This window comes from Barbus barbus (assembly GCF_936440315.1).
Source record: "Barbus barbus genome assembly, chromosome: 43".
NCBI lineage: Eukaryota > Metazoa > Chordata > Actinopteri > Cypriniformes > Cyprinidae > Barbus > Barbus barbus.
This window is the reverse complement of record NC_136721.1, coordinates 14,276,022-14,288,283: the sequence shown is the minus strand read 5'-3', so window position 1 is coordinate 14,288,283 and position 12,262 is coordinate 14,276,022. Positions and strand designations below refer to the sequence as shown.

At 37.8% G+C, this 12,262-nt stretch overlaps 1 protein-coding gene across 1 annotated transcript in view; it reads left to right on the top strand.

The window, feature by feature from the left end:
• The window catches only part of LOC306862306 (glutamate receptor 4-like), a 92,437-nt gene that overhangs the window by 37,664 nt on the left and 42,511 nt on the right, over positions 1 to 12,262 (top strand).

The window sequence follows — 12,262 nt, the reverse complement described above, 5'->3', positions numbered from 1 at the left end:
ATTAGAAATGCATCACTTATTTATTTGGTTATTTGGTAGGCTATTTTTATAAATTATTTTAGTTTTAGTAGTAAACTAAATAACCTAGCATAACTTATACAACTATTAACACTGCGAGAACCTATTGGGCTTATAAACTAATATTTATACACCAAAATGTCTTTTATTTTCAGCCAGTTTAGCAAAACCTTTCGTAATGCATAATGCATATTTCAATAAATGTGATCTGAAGGCTTGATTCCTTCACCATGTCATTCTGATTCACCTGTGTCTTTGAAAGCAAATAAACATGTCTGCGTATTTCATGTTTTCCTCTGTAAAATAACAAGGTCCTGACTGTACATGCAGCGTCAGACAGATTTTCTGATTGACAGGCTGAAAAGAATGACAGCATGTGACTCATGGGAATGAGGGTAAGTGATTGGCCGGCGGAGGAAGGCTATGAATCAGGATGGCTGGTATAATTTGTTCTTCTCACTCTGATCGCTGCCATGGAACACTGCCCATGTATGAGGTTAAAAGAGTATCGTGCTAGATCTGAATTGTGCCACAGAAGCCATAACCTTTCTCTGTCTCTTCTGAAAAAGCAGCACCTTAAAGCAGAACATACATCTTATGTAACTGAATGGTTCTATTTAAACCAGCTATTCCATTTTGATGGTCTCTTTGGCTACTTAAAGGGATACTGTAGTTCAAATGAAATTTCTGTCATCATTTACTCACCTTGAAATCTGGATGAATTTCTTTCTTCTGCTGAACACAAAAGAAGCAAATAATTGCTAGTCTCCATTGACTTCCATAGTATTTTTTCCATACTGTGGAAGTCAATGGGGTACATCAACTGTTTACCCATGTTCAAGTTAGTTTAGTAAATTATTAAAGTTTCATTTTGGGGTGAAGTAATCTCTGTCTAAAAGCCACAAATAAAACTGGAAATGAGTAGAAACATGACGTGAAGGCCATGAACCTCCACGAAGTGCATTAAAATCATTTAGTGCACAGCTAGCCGTGCATTATCCCACTTATACCATGGTCATTTGCCAGCATTGACAACTTAAAGCTGTTAATGATGTTTGCAGCGCAGTATTTGACCAGAAGAGTAAAAACTATGGTTATTTTCGTCACGTTATGACTCGCTAGCTCTAGCATTCTGCCTGCTGCAAATCAGACACAGAGTTGAAATTGTGTGGTAAGATCCCATTTATTTGAATGAATTATCAATTGATTTAGAGAGAGAGAGAGAAAGAGAGAGATGACAGTTGTGTATGCGTAACTTGCATCAATACGTCTCTCTACAAACAACTGTTACTTCAAAAACAGCTATTTTACCACCTCGTTGCTGAGGAATATAATATAGCAATCTAGGCTATTTTAAATTGCGGGGCAGCGTTGTATGTAGTCTCCGACCTCTTTCTCTCTGTCTGTCTCTGTGTGTGTATGTTTGTGTGCGAGTGATGTGTGTGGGTTTGTGTGTGTCAATTAAAGCAGCACATTAATATAGAGCAGTGATTATAATGACTTGGAACTACCTATGCATTAAATAGATTTACTGCATACCTCCCAGCCAATCAGAATCTAGTATTCAGACAGACCATGGTATAACAGTTTAAAGGGTTCATGACATGGATTTTATTATTTTAATATGTTCCTTGAGGTTCATTTATAATGTTAATAAGGTTTTTTGCACAAAAACTAATAAATATGTGGAAAAGTGATTATTTTCAACCCTCATTCTGACCCTCTGTCTAAAACTACCCGTTTTAAGGGGCGGGTGAGTGTTTTGACGACATTATAAAAAAAAATTCCAGACAAAGCATGGTGAAATCATTTACTTGTGGTTTGTGATGCAGCTGCAGTCACATCTAGTACCGCTTCATCTCTCAACAAATGTTTCTTTGTGAACTCTCCATGACACTGTGCCTCATTTACAAAACAAAATGCTACGAACAGTCCTCAGACGCAATCCAGGATGTCATTAAAAATAAACCATCCACTTGTTCCTTATGCTGGGATCCTTCTGATATCTGTACAAAGACACAAACGAGCTGTTTAAACCAAACGAATCAAAGCAAATGCTCTTTCACTACATTTGTCCTGACGACAGACTCAAGCTCGTGGACTGTGTCTGAAAGTGAACGCTCATCTGTATACTGTATCCAGTGTAGACAAGATATCACCAGTCATTGTAATTTCTATTCAACACTCGCATTCAGTGTAATCAAGTGTCAGCCATTAAGGGGCCTATGTCTCGTCAAAGTCTTGCTCTGGAGGCAGTGTTTATGCAAATGTTTGTGCCCGGGTGACGTCATCTTGCACCTCAGATCCAAAGCAGCCATTTTTGGAGCTTGATTAAATAAATGCTTTGTTTATAATGAGGAGTAAGTTTGAAGATATGAAACTTACAGGATGCTTCAATTGTACAAAGACCTCTTGTATGCCAAAAGATCAAGGCAGTTTTGATTTCTCCTGTCATGACCCCTTTAAGACTATTTTAGTAGCTTTATATGAAGTATAGTTTGGATTTGGAGATGTTTCTCCCACAGTACTCTTAGAAAGTGTTGAGGAGGAGTTGCACCTTTGAGAGTGAGTGGGTCTGACAGTTTCTGTTGTAAAATCCAATTGTCTTCGGACAGAGGAGTCTGTGTGTGTGTTTGTGTGTCTAGACCCAAATCCCAGACCATTGCAGACTAACATCCTCCTCCTCCTCTCTTTTGTGCTGATTTAATTTAAGAGTGGGCTGAATTAATAACATCCCCAAGGCGTGCAGGGTGCCCTGAGAGACTTTCTCATTTTTACTCACCAATATGCATTATATGGAGTTCTTATACATCCCTCCTGTGACTTTCCAGACACTGCAACATGCCCTTTTTTAAGGTCATCATGAGCTTCACTTTGTTTTAAAAGAGTGCAAGGAATGGCAAAAGCTTGCCTTATGAATATTAATTAGGTTATGCATAAATAATTTAATGCCATCTTTTACTATTTTGATAATTAAATGGTTGGTAGTAAATAGTAGATGCCAGTGTTTGCATTTTGTATCATGATTTAACTGGAAGCCATATAAAACGACACATATGGTTGACGTGTCCAGCGGTATGATCTGCATTACTCCATTTTATAAAGCATTTTATGAATCTTCTTATAATTATTATGCATGTAACTTTATTGCATGGAATAACTGTACTTGTAAAATTTGATTTGTCATATTCTAGGATGACTCGAACATTTTCGTTGCGAAATAAATTCAGTATGAGTGTCAAATCAAATATTTCTTCATCCACATCTAGGTGGCAGTCATTTTAGACTTTATTATGCATTATGCAATTTTTTTTATGACATTTTATTTATTTTTAAAATTAAGTAAAACTAAAAAATTTCCAAGTACCCCGAATGGGAATTTTATTTTTATTTTAAGTTTTAAATTTTAATGTTCAGTTGAATTTTTTTATATACATTTTCATTTTTTAAAATATAAATGTAATTGATATAATTCAATTTTAAATGTAAATTAAATTCTAATTACAGTTTTAATTTTTGAGTTGTACTTTTAATATTTAATGCATTTCAGATGTTTATTTAAAAACATAAGCAGCTGATGCATAACATGTCCATGCATGGACTTTTTTATACATCAGATACCCTATACTTTTACCTGTTCTTAAAGTAATATTTTCTGGGGAAATGTTTTCTTTTTCTTTATAACAGTATGTGCTCTGGTCTTTTTCTCTCTCGCGTCTTTCATTCAGTGGCAAAGATAATCCTGCATCTGGTTTAGGTGCCTCTCACTGATATTGTGCTTTGTGTCTGTAAATGGACTTCAGGTTTAAATAGAGGCCAGACTAGGAGGAAGTTTTTTGTCGACTGCTTTTTTCTCTCTCTCTCTCTTAAGCTCAGCGCACAGTTTAAGGCTGTATGAATGAGTAAATAAATAAATATATAAAGAGAAAAAATTCTCTGAGGAAGCGATGTGAATGCGAACATGTGAGAGCGAGAAAGAGAGAGGAGGAGGAGCAGTCAGGGAGAGCAGCCACAAAAGAAAAGATAGAAAGAACACAAAGATAGCAGATGAAAAATGGAGTCACAAAGGATACAGAGAACTACAACAAAACAATAGGAGTAAAGGATAGAGACACAAGACAGGCAACAGAAGGAACAAGAGAGGCGTCAACTACAGTGGAGACCAGAGCGAGGGATAGAAGAAGAGGAAAAGAGAGAGAGAGAGAGAAAAATGTGCCAGCTTTTCCCTGCAAGGCACACCCTGGCATTCAGCCGTAGAGGAGAGCAGGAGAAATGCTGAAAAAGAGAGAACAGTATTTGTCAAGAACAGAGGAAGCGGTGTCTGAGCAGCGTCAATGAAAGAGACCGAGAGACGGCACATCTCAGAGAGACAGGAAGTGACTTTTAGGAATCAACTGTGATATGTAAATGCCAACTTTTGCTATCATCTCGGGCCCTTTTGCTCGTGTTATGTCATCATCGCAAGAGGATATGAATATGTATCATCTGATTGCTTAGATAACATCAGCATGCCGATGATTTACTGATGTCTGGATCTGGAGGAACAGGGGAAGAGCTTCATTGTGCAGCACAAGCACACACTGTTCCACAAGTATTCAAAGCTATGTTTTACTGGTGTCTACTATCATAAAAACAGACTGAATTATGGGAAAGACAGTGTCTCCTTTAGTAGAGTAGCTGGCAGCGATGAACAACTAAAAAACCGAATTGTATTTTAGGTTAATACAGTTATATGCGTAAAATGTATGTTATATGCATAAATGTAATATACATAAATGCAAGTTAAGTGTCTACTTTAATGTTTCAAATAACTAATAATAACCATTATCATTCAGTGTAACAGATAAATTTGTGTAAAAATGTCTTCAGAAACCATGTAACAACTTTCAAACACTTGAGCAAGTGTTTTCGCTCAGTTTTTTTATATATTTTTTTAAATGTCAGCAGTGAGTATGACATCAACAAGATGTGAGGTCATGGGAGTACACCGCAGTGCTTAATGTTACAGGTGTACACCTCAGGCTTCATTAATGTGATTCCCGTTGCTTCCGGAAGAGATGGCACAAATGTTTTCTCTCTCTTTCACCTCTCACCATTAATGCCTGTGATGACGAATTGTGTAAATGTCACTAACAAGTGTTAGTTTATTCATTTGCTACCCAGCATTAGTCACAGTGCGTGTTTGAGTGCTTGAATGACGCCGACACTCTCTCTTGTCCCGATCTGTACAGTTGTGCTTCAATATCATAAAAAATCTCATTCAGCCACTCGTATGATTTTTCTATAAATATCGAACATACTGGTCTCAGGAGAGAAAGCAAATCTGTTTTATCAAGTGCTTGCAACTAGGTAACAGAAGATCGGATTTCTATTCAACGCGGATTTTTAGCATGCAGATGAAAAGCTTGTGTGGATGACATTTAACATCTATTAACAAGCATGATGCCTTGCCTTGCCTATAAAGTCATGAGATTTCACTCCTGTAGCTCGGTTCTAAAGGTGCGGTCACATTTATTGTTGTTCAGCGAATTTTCATGGGTGAAATACTGTAATTTCAAGTCAATACAACTTGTAGCACTTTGTACTATACAGATGGTTTCAAATCAGCTTCTGTAATAATATTTAAACTCTATTTAAACTATAACAAACAGGAAAATGGCAGAATCGATGCAAACTCTAAAAAGATAAGTGTAATTTTTCAGCTTAAGTCGGTTTACTCTTGATATTGTTCAGTTCAATAACTGTGTAAAGTTCAATCATGAAATGTAAAAACAGCTCTAGAGAAGGCAACAGTGTTGCTATTCAGCCCAATTCAAATCTGTTCAATAACAGTGTTGATGCTGTAAAATTAATTTTGATGCTGTAAATAAATTATTTCCTCAAGTTGTTCACATTCCATTGTTTTTGCCTTTAAATTTTCACCACACCTTATTTGGGTAAACTGATGATGTTACAACCCATCCCATGTTACAGCACTCACCGGTTACCTTTACAATAAAATCAGGAAAAAATATCCATGTCTCTTATATAGTGACAGGTAACAACTTAGCCCTTAGAAAGGTTAGCTTTCCTCATGTGACCAGAGGATAGGTTAGGCCATTAGTATTGATAAAGCAGTCATGTACTGAAGGATGCTCCCCATGGCCTTTCAGATTGAAACTTCCCACTAAACTGCCTTTAAAAGGCTATGAAATCAAGATGCATCTTCATCTTAACTCACCTTTCTACCAGTTTCTCTATTATGGAACAGTTGCTTATTTTCGTCTTATTTTTCCACATTTTTTTGTCATAATCTTTAAGGTTCTGGTCTGAAGGAGAGGGACCGGGCAGACAGGGAAACCTAATTCATCTTCTTTTCTGTCCCAGAGGCATTGTGGGAGATGAAGTCAAGCGCACTGTGAGTGAAGCTGTCAGTGGCGGTGATGCGTGAAGCGGAAAGCGGGATCTGTTTTTCTGCAGTTCATGGTTTACATAGAATCAGAAGTCAGCCGAGCTTTGCTTATTCCTCACCCCCTTCACGTACACTAGGCTGTTTATGTGTCTGACTAGAGGAGGTAGAAGTCAAGACCTGCGAGACATTATTGCATCATAAATCAGATTCCTGTATGGATCATATGAATTAAACCAAAAACGTGTTTATTTCACCTTTGGGGAACATTCATTTTGCTGATGCACAGATGCTAACCTGCAGCACTAGCCTATATAATATCCACACTAGCTATTGGTGATGTCAAGCTTTTGGCATATAAACCAGAACAGAATTAGGCATGTTGTAAATCAGTGAAAAAAAAAGGCTACCACTGAAATGGCTGCAATGTCAGATTAAGAGGACAGTTCACCCTAAAATGAAAGTGGTCATTATTTTCTTACCTCCGTGTCGTTAAACATACATGATGTTTTTTTTCTTCAGTGCAACGCAAAAGAAGATATTTTGAAAAATGTCTGTGTTTTTAGTCTACGAAAATATTGTTTTAAACCCCACTGATTTTCATTGTAGGGGTGTGCGATATATATCATCTTCCATAACAATAACAATATGCGATTTAACATTATTAAGTTTATCGCAAAAACAAAACAAAAATACACCCTGCACACATACACTATGAGATGTACGTTAGACTACTGCTTGACCACATTTAGAGTTCACACTTTCACTAGTCATTGACAGAATTTTTTTAGCTTTGACAAAAAATCTGAAAGATGTCTGTCACTTTAACAGATTACACTGAGGGTGATCTATTGTAATTTATAACTGTAATTCCCACACCTGTCCAGTTGGTGGCGAGTGCGCTCCAGTGTGTCAGCAGAGCGCGGGATCATCAGCCTCCAGAACAAAAATAAAACTGTCACAAATCTTTTGCAATGCGTTTGATTACACATCGAGTACACACTAGTGAAACGAAAGAGATGATCAATTCACATGCACTGCTGCTTCGTTTGATCTGAGGTGTCTACAGCAATCTATCACGCCACATTAAATAGTGCCAAAACGGTTATTGCTTGAGTTTCCTAATAAAATGGACAGAATTTGAAATCTGAGACTGTTTCATATCAAAAGTAACAATGCACAAAGCTTAGACTATTGCGATTTATTGGATGGGAAGCGCTATATGTATTGTTCATTCATCAACTGAAAACAGCATTGCTTGGGATTTAAGAATTGATATTCGTTCATAAAAAATAAGAATCTATTAAAATCGAGAAATCGTTTTTCTTGTTTTACCCAGCCCTAATGTATTTCTTTGGGGGGGGGGGGGGGGGGGGTTGCCTGATATGGTCAATATCACACAGAGTACAGTTTTTTTTTTCTCGAAATATCAGTATGATTGCAAATGTGATATTGATTTTATAAAACATTACAATAAACAAGAAGTTAATATTAACTTCAGTTCCTGTTTTTGCTCTATTTTGTCAACAAAAATGGTTTCAAACAGCGCTACAGAGCTGTTTTGCTTCTCTGAGCAACACATAATGGTGTTTCCTTACTGAATCAATCAGCCTTTGAACAATCGGTTGAATTAATGATTCAATGACTCACTCATGCAGTGATTTGCTGCCACCTACTGGTAACTCTGTTTACATTTAAAGTATATTTTCTTTTTTTCCCCAAAATCATTCAAATATCACTATTAAACGTTTTGTTTTTAAAATGTCAAAACGTTATTTCTGTCAGGACCACAATCGTCAAAATGATAGATACTCTGCATAAAGTTTGGTTTGGCGGTATGGTTCTGTTCTGGGCAAAACTCCCTGTCCATCCATGCAGCCTGTCATGAATGAGCAGAGAGAGCAGCAATCCCCCCAAGGGTTAACAGAACAGAACAAAGCAGATATCATTAATGTACTTAATGATATTTAAGTGTAACATTATTCAAGAAGTCTGATTCAGCAAGGAAAATCAGAAAGCCAAGTCCTGACTGTGCGAAAGGAGGAGTTGGGGATGGAGGAGGGTAATTTGCTCCTGAGCAAGCGGGAAAAGCTACTAATTAATACTGAATAGAGCTTATATAGGAATGCCGCAATAGGTGTCGTATTCCTATAGGTAGATGTGATCAACTGAGTATCAGCTGATGCAAGCTTGACTCACGTGACCTGCCAGAACTAACGCTAACGCTCAATTTCTGTCAGGACCACTATCGTCAAAATGATAGATACTTAGCATAAAGTTTGGTTTGGCGGAGGAGAGTAGCAGCAAAGGGGTGCTCTTCTTTATAAGCAGCTAAGAAGAGCAGCAAGCCCCTTTAATGCAATACCTGAAAAAGCACTAAACTAAACTGCAGAAAACGCACTAAAATTGGCAGCCTAATCTGCAGCAAACACAGCGTACTGCAGCCATATGAGCAAACAATGAACGGTTCAAGAGATCGCCGGCCTAAAAGCTTCAGCATCCATTTAAAAACTCTATAAAAACAGCATATAACAACTCAAATCAACTCATCAGTTTACAGGTGTGTCGTCTCCCACTGACATTGTGCTCGTTGTGTTACGTTTCCTCAATCTTGACAACCCACATGAGCGAAGACAAAAATCCTTACCAATACACTCGATAGCTTGCAACAAGCATGTTGCTTGCTTAAATCACAGCATGTTGCAGTAGTCAAAGAAACTTAAGGAAAAAGCAGTCCCAATACTAGAGGATCCATAAGCAGCAAGCATATTTCAAGAACAATCAGATGGTCAAAACAACAGCAAAACATTAGCTTCTTGCTGTTGCAAATTTAACGAAGTACCAGCACTTGCAGTAACAACCAATAATTTAAAGCAACAAGCAGGTCTAGCAACAAACATGATACTGAGCACTAGATAAGCCCTAAAAGCAAGAAAATCCCAATACCCTAACAGCTTTAAAGCAAAGACCTTCTGAAATAGCATAGACTGGGGCAGCATGCCCTTTAAGAAGAAGAGAAGCAGCGAAGGGGTGCTCTTCTTTAATAAGCAGCTGAGAAGAGCAGCATGCCCCTTTATTGCAGTACAGCATATGGTCAATACCCAAAGTTTAGGCAACACCATGTTGCCCTTATCCAGATAATCGTTAGCATTAATAACCTTTGGTAGCAAAATCTACATACTGCCCGTTATTATCAAGCATGTTACAAGTACACTAATTAAAGCAACAGCATATCAATAACTTAAAACACAGCGTTTTGAAAATAATAGTAGGATAAGTTTAATGAAACATAATTCCCAATACTAGATGAGCCTTAAGCAGCAAGCCTGTTTCATATCAGATAGCCTTAAACAGATTAAAAATAAGCCTCACTGTGGTAAGTTTAACTGGGTAATGTTACCAGTGTGTCAAGATACAACCAATGAGCATAAAGCAACAGCATGCCTAGCAAACAAACATGTTACTGAACAACTGCCTTAAACAACGAGCAATATTTGATGATAGAATAATTGCCAACATAGCATAAGGCAATGAGAATGAAAAAATAACTTAGCTTAGCTTCGTGAAGACATTCAGAGTGAGATGAATAAAGGGCTAAATGTTCAGTTGTTACATATGCTTTAACCCTCCGTGATATCTTTGCTTCTTCCAGCAGGGAAAGCAGATCTCTTGTAAAAGTGTTGTTGATGCAGTCACATTAGCACAACTTAAGCGAATTGCGGGCATTGCAGGCAGGAGTCTATGTCAATGATATATCGTTGTGAGAAGCAGTGCTTGCTCAGGTCACTTCCGAGTCTATCAGCTTATATCAATTGCGGCGAATTCACATTCAAGTTCACAATCTTGAATCTGGTGAGAACTCTGTGAGAAATTAACCCACGAAAATTCCTGATTGAAAGCTTTCCCATAGAGATGGAATTTGCTTTGCTCCTGAGCAAGCGGGAAAAGCTCCTGATTAATACTGAATAGAGCTTATATAGGAATGCCGGGATAGGTGTCGTATTCCTATAGGTAGATGTGATCAGCTGAGTATCAGCTGATGCCAGCTTGACTCACGTGACCTGCCAGAACTAACGCTAACACTCAATTTGTACATTTGTAACTGCAGGTTAACTGCATTCATGTCCCGAATTAAACAGTCTGTGTCAATGCATTTAAATGCCACTTCAGATGCAGATTCTGTGCCACTGCTGCATTACAAACACAAAATTTGTTGATACTGATTTAATTTGATTGGTAAAAGCCCTATAGTGTCTTATTATTTGACACAAAAGATGATGCATACATTTAGCTAGGTTTGAAAAATTGGCCTCAATTTTAAAAATCTATTTAAACTTATTGGAAAAGTTCACTTTTCCTGCAAATTATTACTGCAAACTAATCACCTGACAAAATATGAAGATTATCAAGCTTTGGGAGTTAGCTGTCCACGGCAGTCCTAACCCTGCCAAAATACCAGCACAATAACATGCTCAGCAAAATATCATAATTGTTGTCATCAAAAGAATTCCAGAAAATATTTATTTGTCATTATTGCGCACCCCTAGTATCAAAAACATTCTTCAAAATTCAGCCAAAAATTTTAATTCTGTCATTATTTTCTCACATGCCTGTAGTTTCAAACCTGTATGACTTTGTTTTGTCTGTGAAACACAAAAGGCAATTCTTCAGAATGGGATTCTGAAGAAAGTCTATGGGGTCCAAAACAACACTGGAATCCACTGACTGTCACTGACTACAGGTTTTGAACAACATGAAGGTGAGAAAATAATGACAGAATTTGGAGTGAACTGTTCCTTTAAATGTGCTTGACGTTATATAAAACAAAATGTTGATGGTGCGATCCACACACACAGACATCCATTGATTATGGAAGTGTGGGATAACTGCACTGACCTGCTTGTTCATTTGAGTGGAATATTGGTAGAGGCGCTTTAGGGGTCATTGGTAGTGTGGGTTATAGCAAAATGGACCATTGCAGTGAGGAAACTGCCAATTGTAGAGCGGCGGCTTTTTGATAATGTCAAATAAAACCTTCCTTGGGTTGTTTTCCTAAAGAGACGTGGTCCCTTTAAAAAGGTCAGTCTGACAGAGAAAACAACCAAGCTGGAGTTTCGGGTCTTTGGGGGGGTTGCTGGACTGGAGGAGCGTTTGGTGCGAATCTTGCTAACGTAATTGCAGTCTTGATTGCTACAAGCAGCCTCCGTGTCCTCTTTAGCGCATACACCTCCACCCCACCCCCATTTTCTCTCTCCCCGGGGATGTATGTGGTGATTTTAGTAGATATCCAGCCCTGCAGACAGGGGAACTGTGACTGAAACACGTTTATGTAGTCTCAAGACCAAGGTGAGATTAAAAAATATAACTGTGGTTTCCCCCAAAGCCCTGTCTACTTGTGAAACTCGTCTCTAGTTTATTAAAACATTGAATTTCAGTTGTCATTAATGGTGCATTTGACACTGTGGTGACCAGACGGGACTATTTTGTGGTGGCCTTTCCCTCGGCTAGAGCTGTCCTTGGAAATGTCCGTTTTTCTGTGCTTTTAAAAAAAAGTAATGTCCAAAAACCTATTAGGCCCGTAGGAAAGGTAGAATGTTCTATTTAAAGCCTATAATTCTACGAAAGGTCCCATGTTTAGTATTTACCAGTCTCGGTTTCTCTTATTTGATTATTGATTGCTTTATAGTGCCTTTATATAGCAATTCAGTGCAGCAACTGTCAGCATTCATGCTTTTTTTTGGATGCATGCTTATGTCACGATCAGACGACAAGCATTACTCTGAGCATTAGTTTTACGTATAGATATATTTTGAATGTACAGCATATATTGCTACAAAATCGGTTAGGCTGCTTTAG